This window comes from Pinus tabuliformis, chromosome 3_2, assembly GCF_031772625.1.
Source record: "Pinus tabuliformis cultivar Carrire ecotype Pingquan chromosome 3_2, CPIR1, whole genome shotgun sequence".
Classification (NCBI taxonomy): domain Eukaryota; kingdom Viridiplantae; phylum Streptophyta; class Pinopsida; order Pinales; family Pinaceae; genus Pinus; species Pinus tabuliformis.
The window spans coordinates 887,846,304-887,855,810 of record NC_142302.1 but is presented as its reverse complement, the minus strand read 5'-3'; the positions used below and the strand labels follow the sequence as shown (position 1 = coordinate 887,855,810).

The 9,507-nt window shown below is 36.6% G+C and overlaps 1 pseudogene; it reads right to left on the bottom strand.

Moving 5' to 3' along the window:
- Positions 1-1,073: 1,073 nt before the first annotated feature.
- On the bottom strand, positions 1,074-6,061 carry LOC149183463 (short-chain type dehydrogenase/reductase pseudogene; annotated as a pseudogene).
- Positions 6,062-9,507: the final 3,446 nt, after the last annotated feature.

Genomic DNA, 9,507 nt, shown 5'->3' with positions numbered 1-9,507 from the left:
ATATATATATATACCAAAAAAAATAAAAAATAATATATATATATATATATATATATACTAAAAAAATACTCCTCGTAAGCTATGACGGTGTGTTTGAATTTCTGGCTAACCACATAAATTGACGAACTCTTTTTCCAACCATCCCTTATTTCCTTTATTTCCAAACTATATAAATATAATCAAACTATATAAATATAATCAAAATACAGTGTTGCGTGGATCCCAGTTAAGTCAATTCGGGGCTTTTGTATTTTTTTAATCAATCCGCCGACTAATTCCAGGCCCGAATAGCCGTATTGTGATCGCACCCAACTTGGGCCTATTTTCATGGGTGGGTCCCGCCCCAAGTCAGGGTCGGGACTAGGGTGAGGTTGGGGCTACATCGAGGTCGAGACTCATTCGGGGGATACACCATTCTTAATAAATACAATTCAGAGACTGAATTAACCTAGATTAGATCTAACTTTCTAATCTATTTGTACATTCAGAGACTGAATTAAACTAGATTAGATCTAACTTTCTAATCTATTTGTACATTGTTTTTATAATTTCCCTTAGGTTTGGAAATATCCTAACAAACTAATAGTTGTTTGGATACTTGTCTAAAACTAACACACCTCGTTTAGACACATGTTACGTTTACAAAAAGTGCACTTAGCTATAAGACAAGTTCATCCAAACAACCAAACAACACAACAATTCATTTTTCTAAAATTAGGACACATATTTGTATATTGAAACTCCTTATTTCTACTTTTATACAAATTTACATTAAAGAAAAAACAAAATTCCCACTACCCTTAAATCTAAACTAAAAAATTACTGATGTTCCTGCATAAATAATCTCCACCATCCATTTATTAATTATTAAATAATTAAATTAAAATTCTTTGTAACCCTATTCCAAAATAAATTATTAAATAATCCCATTAAAATTCCATAACAATATTCCAAAATAAATATAAAAAAACCCTTTAAAAATGATCATGACTAACCACTAACAATAAAATAAGACCACCAAACATAAACATTTATATCAAACTTTTTTTCATTGCATCTTCATACCGTGCAACATATTCAAAAGATTATGTAGCGCTCACGATGGAAACATTGAATAATGTAGTGTGATTATCTCGGTTTGTATGGTCAACTAAAACCCTATGTACCCTAACTGAGGTTGGAAAACACAGTGGCTAGGACCAAAAACACTAACTGAGGTTGGAAAACACAGTGACTGGGACTATAAACCCTAAACGAGGGTTGGAAACACAGCACATCGACTGACGACGATATAGCTTTTTTTTGGTTTTCATAGAGAATCATACTCGACCTCCGTTGACACCAACAACCTGAGCATTAACCCACTCTCCCTCATCGCTCGCCAGAAACGCAACCAGCGGAGCCACATCCTCCACCCTCCCCAACCGCTCAAACGGGTTCAATTTGGCACTCGCTTCCACCGACGCCTCGCTTCTCCCGGTAAAGAACATACCGGTGGCAACAGCACCCGGCGCCACACAATTTACAGTAATCTGAGTGCCCCTCAACTCCTGTACCAGGATTCTCGTCATAATCTCAATCGCCGCCTTGCTGGCCGAGTAGGGGCCGTACCCTGGTGTGGGCAACGCCACCACGGAGCTGCTTAGCTGGATGATGCGACCGCCGCCTCCGCGAACGATCCTGTTGGCGGCTTCTCTGCAACACAGAAAAGCTCCCTTGCAGTTCACTTGGAAAGTCCGGTCCCAGTATTCCTCGGAGGTTTGGGCGATGGTCGGATACGTGGGGTCCGCCACTGCGGCACTGTTTACCATTATGTGGAGCGACCCAAACGTCTGCTCGGCCATGTCGAATAGTTGGGCGACCTGGGAGGCGTCGGAGATGTCGGCCTTGCAGGCAATCGCCGTCACACCATTAACACAAGAAGTGGAGCTGTTATTGATTCTGGAGACCACCTCCTCTGCGGTCTGTTGATTAGAGGAGTAATGCACCACAACTTTGGCTCCCTTCTCCGCTAAATTGAGGGCGATCTCCTTGCCGATGCCACTGGATGCACCCGTTACTATGGCCACTCGCCCTCTCACTTCTCTTCTTCCTGCGGCTGCTTCTTCTTCTCATCGAGAATCCCCATTGCTGGTTGATAGGTGGCTTGTTATTTCTTAAGACATATATGTACAAGTTTTATAGAGGTACGGCCAATTCAATGCTGGTTCCTTTTTTCGATTATTTATATATTTCGTGGGTTCAACATGGAGTTCAATTCCTGCCGACAAAGTGACATCATTGCTGGCGTCAAAATGACATCACTGCTGGCGTTGAAAGGTGGGGTTGGAATTAACGTGCACACTAAGACTTCATTGCTGGCGGGTGTTTTCTTGAACGTGGCATAATCAGAGGGCCTGGTTCCTTCGGTCAAATTTGGTATTGAATTCAAATTCTATTCGAAGATTTTTTTCGCCGAAAGTTAGGGAAATACTGGTTATACTTTGGAAAAAATTGATAGGATTTTTGTAAATCTTGTTTTTTGGGTCAAATTTGGTATTGAATTCAAATATTATTGGAAGTTTTTTTTCGCCAAGTTGGTATTGAATTTAAATATTATTGAAAGTTTTTTTTCCTCAAAGTTATGGAAATTTTAGTTATATTTTGAAAAAAAATTGATAGGGATTTTTGTAAATCTAGGTAAAAATTGTCAAACTTTATAATTTTAAGTAAATCTAAGTAAAAGTTGTCAAAATGACATCATTACTAATGTTGAAAGCCAAGTTGGAATTAATGTCCACACTAAATACTTCATTGCTGGCGGGTGTTTTCTTGAACCTGCGATAAAAACCATTCAGAAGGCCTTGTTTCTTCGTTAAATTTGGTATCCAATTCAAATTCTATTTAGAGAAAGTTATAGCATGATGTTCACATTAGTTTTTTGGCATTATTTTCAATGAAAAAATTGTTAGAAGGTTAAGTTAAATCATCATAATTTGAATAATAAAAAAATTGAATTACAAAAAGCAAAAAACAAAAAAACTAATAAACTAACAATCTTATATACTATATTTAGTCTCAGGAATGTTAAAATTTAATTTAATTTCATTTATATCAAAATAAATACCTAATTTCATTTCATTTATATCAAAATAAATAACTTGTTTTAGTGATATTCTGGCCGATATTAAATGGGAATGGAAAGTACTTCTATCTAGGAACTGGTTACAATTCCAATTGGAAATGTTGTTCTAAGTGGTGCATCATATTAAATGCTTATTAACGCCGTTACAGTCGTTGAGTTGGACAATAGCATATCATCCAAGCTGGACGTAACGTACAACCTACTTTCATAAACACCCTATAGATATATAGATCCGTCTTTGAACCCTAAGTTCATTACGCGCACAGAAGTATCCAGAAATTGAAACGTGACAATGCGGGCGAAAAGTAACTGAAGAAATCTTGTAAAGAGTTGTTTTTTCGATTTTTTTTTTGGAGTTTTTAGTGTTGGAATAGTGGAAAAATTGAAGTGAAATTTTGATTTGTGTTATTTAAACTAGTTTTTTGATTGTATATGGATTTAGCAACTTGAAAAATTCTTAAAATATTTCTATTGCCCAGAGATTATCCATCAAGCTTGTAATTTCAATAAATTCCTCTTGAAATTAATAAAAATAGACCTGAAAAATCCACAAAAAAATTTCCAAAAAATTACACTAAAACAACTTGAAAATCTTAATGGTGTTTCCAGAAATGAATGATATCCATCGAAGGACTCCTGCCACCACCCGATAGTTTATAATCTAAATTAGCTTGCTCTCCGCCTGCGCGGAATAAAAAGTTGTTCGAACGAATTCGACGTAGATTTTTTAGATTAGTGGAAAGAATAAGGCTCTTCCATTAGATTAATGGAAAGAATACCCACATACATAAAACAAATCATAAAAATACTGCACTTCCATATATTAATCAAAAGCATTATTTAGCGTGGGATTTTTAAGCCCCACGTTGAAACTTACAAATATGTGCTGACTTTAAACATTAAATGGAATTGTTTTAGGACACGTTGGTTCTAAATAAAATAGAGAATGGATAACATTAAACAATATTCAACCAAACTACTCTGGAAGTGACCACGCTAGTTATTACTTTATAGCATATCGGCATTGGGATTACTCTCACAAAAGTTATTACTTTAGAGCATATCGGCATTGGGATTATTCTCACGGTGATTATAAACATTTTTCACTTTATCATATACGATTTAGAGTTTAAGAATAATTGTACAAATTTACAAGAATGGAAAAGGAAAATTGGAAAAAATAATAAATCATATTACTTAATATTGATTAGAGAATCAATACATAAAGTAATTAAGTTAAGCTTAAATGTATGCAAGCACTAAGGTCAATTAAAGCTAACTAAAGCTAAGTGTGCTTTATGTTATGTTAATGTGCACGTGCATCACATGCAGACAGTAGAGTTAACTAACTAAAGCCAAGCCAAGTGCATATCACATACAATCACTAGAGTTTAACCAAAGCTAATTAAGGCTAAATAAGTGCATGTACACCAACACCCCCCCTTAAGCATAACTTACGTGAGTATGATGCAAAATGAATGAGTCTCAACAACAAGGCCATTTTAGGTACCCATGTACAATGCATGAAAAGAGGAAAGAGGGAAAACACAGTGTCCTGCCCACCTCAAAATACAATGCAAAAAGTAAAGAAAATACAACTGCTAAGTAGTCATGTCCTTCACCCCAAGACAATTTCACAGAAATTGAAATTTATGCTTAGTGAAAGTTTTGGTGAAGATGTCGACAACCTGCTTAGAACTAGGAGAGTACTACAGATTGATGATCCCACCATGAATCAATTCTCTAATGTAGTGCATGTGGATATCAATATGTTTGGTCCGATGTCGCTACACTAGATCTCTGCAAAACTTTAGTGTACTTTGATTATCGCACCATATGATAGTCAGAAAATGGATGATGATACCAAGCTTGGAAAGGAAATGTTGCAACCAAATGGCCTGAATAACTGCATTGACTACTCCTCTGTACTCAACCTTTACTAATGATAAAGTAATGACAACCTGCTTCTTGCTTTACCAACAAATGCGGTTGGATCCCAAACTAATTATATAAAAGGAGGTGGAATTACAATCAAGGTTGTCGCCATCCCAATTTGAATCTGTGAACCCAATGAGATCCAAAGAACAATTTGTTGCATAATGAATCCCATAGGTGATTTTCCCATGGGCATATAGAAGGATGCACTTTACAACTTCCTAGTGTAACTCATGTGGCTCCTACATGTATATGGAAACTGCACCTATAGTCTATGAGAGATTAGGACAATAGTGAGTGAGAAAAAGAAGACTCCCCATAAGCTCATGATACAATGTGTAATCAACCAATGGTGTGTCTTTGCCATTCTCAAGCTTGATCCCTAATAACAAAGGTGTGGATGTTGGCTTGCAGTTACTCATATGAAATTGTGCAAAAAGATCTCTAGCATACTTTGGTTGAGAAACGGTAATCCTAGAACCATTCTAATTGATCTATAGTCCAAGGAAGAAATTTAGCAAGTCCATGTTTGTCATAGAAAAGCGCTTATGCAATGTAGTTTTAATCTCAGTAATGGCAGAAACTAAACTACATGTTATCAAAAGATCATCTACGTAGAGTACTATGATCAATAAGGAGTCAATTTTGTTCAACAAATAAATATTTGAATAAGATTTGCAACGTACAAAATTTTGAGATAACAAATAGGAATCCATTTTTGTATACAACGCTTTAGGTGCCTGCTTAAGGCCATAGAGAAACTTTTTTAGTTTGCATACTAGAGATGAATTTTGTACGTATCCCTGCAACTGTTCCATGTAGATTTCCTCCTCGAGATCACTGTGAAGAAATACATTCTTCACATCCGTATGATGCACCTCCCATTGTCTTGTTGATGCAATGGAGAGATCTAGCAGAATGGAATCCATTTTTACCACTAGAGCAAAAGTCTAATCATAGTCAACACCATGTACCTGCTGAAAACCTTTCGCCATGAACCATTCTTTATATCTACTAACTTGGTCATCTGCTACTTTCTTAGTCTGGTAAACCCACTTACGCCTGACAAGTTTATGATTGGAAGGTAATGGAACGAGGTCCCAAGTCTAAATCTCAATGAGTGAGTTGTATTACTCATCCATAGTTGCTTCCCATTTAGGATGCCCAAATGCTTATGTATAAGTTTATGGATCAGGTGCATGCATCATATAAGCGTGCATGGGAATGCATAGCTCCATAGCTAAGAGTGCTTGTGGAGCTTCCTCGAATTGAGCTATAGCTGCAGGATCATCTAAGAGATCACTCATGTTGCACTATTTTTGTGCTGAAACTAGTTGAGAATATTTTGAATTGCATGAGGAAATATTATCTCAATGTTCAACAACTAGTGGTCGAACATGTGTTGCAGGAAAAAAGGCTCAACTAGATCAAAATTCTGATCAAAAGTATCATTTGCATACTCATCAAATGGTGGTGAGGGAAACTTTGTAACATATTCATCTGGTGGTGCATGCAAAGCATCTTCTTCAAAATTTACACTCCTTTCGATAAAGAGCTCTTCAATGTTGATATAAAGAAATATGTACCATTTGACTTCATTACAATATCCAACAAACATGCATTCCATGCTCTCAGGCACCAATGCCTTTCTCTTCTTTGTAGGAATGCGAGCGCGTGCTTGAGATTCGAAAATGCAGAAATGATTGACTTCGGGTTTCATGCCATTCCAAGCCTCAAAATGTGTTTCCCAGTAACATATTTATGAGGAGATCTATTATGGATTTGTGAATCACAAATGATAGCTTCAACCCGCAATTTTGATGGAAGATATTTTGCATGTAACATGCAACTGGTCATCTCTTTCAAAGATCTATTCTTCCTCTCGGCCAACCTATTTTGATATGAGTGTAAGGAACTGTATGTTGCAACTGTATGCCTACTTCATTACAAATATTTTGGATATCTTTGTTGATATATTCCTTCCCATTATCTATGCATACAATCTTGATGCATTTTCCAAACTGATTTTCCACACGTGATTTGAAAATATTTGGATGTTAAAAAACTTCAGACTTGAGTTTCAAGAAATAAACCCAAGTGAATCTCATGTAATCATCTATAAATGACAACACATATCTTTCTTTTCTCATTGAAGGTACTAGAAATGGACCCATGAGATCACTGTGTACAAGCTCCAGAGGTGAAGAGGCTCTTCATGCATGCCCCTTTTCGAACTTTTCTTGTGGATGATTTCCAAGAGCACCTACATTACAAATACCCTTTGAAAATTTAATGGTCGATAGTCCTTTAACCATCCCTTGCTTTCTAAGTTGTTGCATATATCTGAAATTCAAGTGTCCATATCTCTCGTGCCAAATCCTACTTTCTTCATTTGCATGAGTAAGTAGCAAAATAGAATTTGAGTGAGGAACAAAATCAGAAAATGTATACAAATGAGATTGATCATTTACCTTGCCAGATGCAACCTTCAAGTTGGTTTTCATATCATAAATTCTCATAGAATCTGAGGTAAATTCCACTTTCCTTCTGGTGCCAATGTGTGTCATACACTGAAAGAATATTCACATAAAGCCTCCGAATTTGCAAGACATTCTCAAAACTTCCATCTTCGAACTGCACTCTTCCTTGTCTAGTTGCTTCAACCACAAAATTGTCTCCCATGAGAATAGGAGGCCCCACATATTTTTCCAGAGAAGAAAAAGATTACTTTGAAGAAGTCATATGATGCAAGGCTCCTGAATCGATAATCCATTCTTGTAATGTACAATGAAGGGCAATCAAAGCATGGCCATTACCCCTCATTTTTTATGGTTTTTTCCTCTGTCTTCTTCTTGGCACTTTCTAGAATGTGATGACCAAGATTATTCTGCTGAAGAGTCTTTTCCATTAGATCAATAGTCTTCTACATGCAAGAGGATTCAAGATGATAACCTTTGTTACAATAAGGACACTTCAAGTTTCCTTTCTTGGTGAAGATGTCGACAACCTGCTTAGAACTAGGAGAGTACTACAGATCGATGATCCCACCATGAATCAATTCTCTGATGTAGTGCATGTGGATATCGATATGTTTGGTCTGATGTCGCTACACTAGATCTCTGCAACACTTTAGTGTACTTTGATTGTCGCACCATATGATAGTCAGAAAATGGATGATGATACCAAGCTTGGAAAGGAAATGTTGCAACCAAATGGCCTGAATTACTGCATTGACTACTCCTCTGTACTCAACCTTTACTAATGATAAAGTAATGACAACCTGCTTCTTGCTTTACCAACAAATGCGGTTGGATCCCAAACTAATTATATAAAAGGAGGTGGAATTACAATCAAGGTTGTCGCCATCCCAATCTGAATCTGTGAACCCAATGAGATGCAAAGAACAATTTGTTGCATAATGAATCCCATAGGTGATTTTCCCATGGGCATATAGAAGGATGCAGTTTACAACTTCCTAGTGTAACTCATGTGGCTCCTACATGTATATGGAAACTGCACCTATAGTCTATGAGAGATTAGGACAATAGTGAGTGAGAAAAAGAAGACTCCCCATAAGCTCATGATACAATGTGTAATCAACCAATGGTGTGTCTTTGCCATTCTCAAGCTTGATCCCTAATAACAAAGGTGTGGATGTTGGCTTGCAATTACTCATATGAAATTGTGCAAAAAGATCTCTAGCATACTTTGGTTGAGAAACGGTAATCCTAGAACCATTCTAATTGATCTATAGTCCAAGGAAGAAATTTAGCAAGTCCATGTTTGTCATAGAAAAGCGCTTATGCAATGTAGTTTTAATCTCAGTAATGGCAGAAACTAAACTACATGTTATCAAAATATCATCTACATAGAGTACTATGATCAATAAGGAGTCAATTTTGTTCAACAAATAAATATTTGAATAAGATTTGCAACGTACAAAATTTTGAGATAACAAATAGGAATCCATTTTTGTATACAACGCTTTAGGTGCCTGCTTAAGGCCATAGAGAAACATTTTTAGTTTGCATACTAGAGATGAATTTTGTACGTATCCCTGCAACTGTTCCATGTAGATTTCCTCCTCGAGATCACTGTGAAGAAATACATTCTTCACATCCGTATGATGCACCTCCCATCGTCTTGTTGATGCAATGGAGAGATCTAGCAGATGGAATCCATTTTTACCACTAGAGCAAAAGTCTAATCATAGTCAACACCATGTACCTGCTGAAAACCTTTCGCCATGAACCATTCTTTATATCTACTAACTTGGTCATCTGCTACTTTCTTAGTCTGGTAAACCCACTTACGCCTGACAAGTTTATGATTGGAAGGTAATGGAACGAGGTCCCAAGTCTAAATCTCAATGAGAGAGTTGTATTACTCATCCATAGTTGCTTCCCATTTAGGATGCCCAAATGCTTATGTATAAGTTTATGGATCAG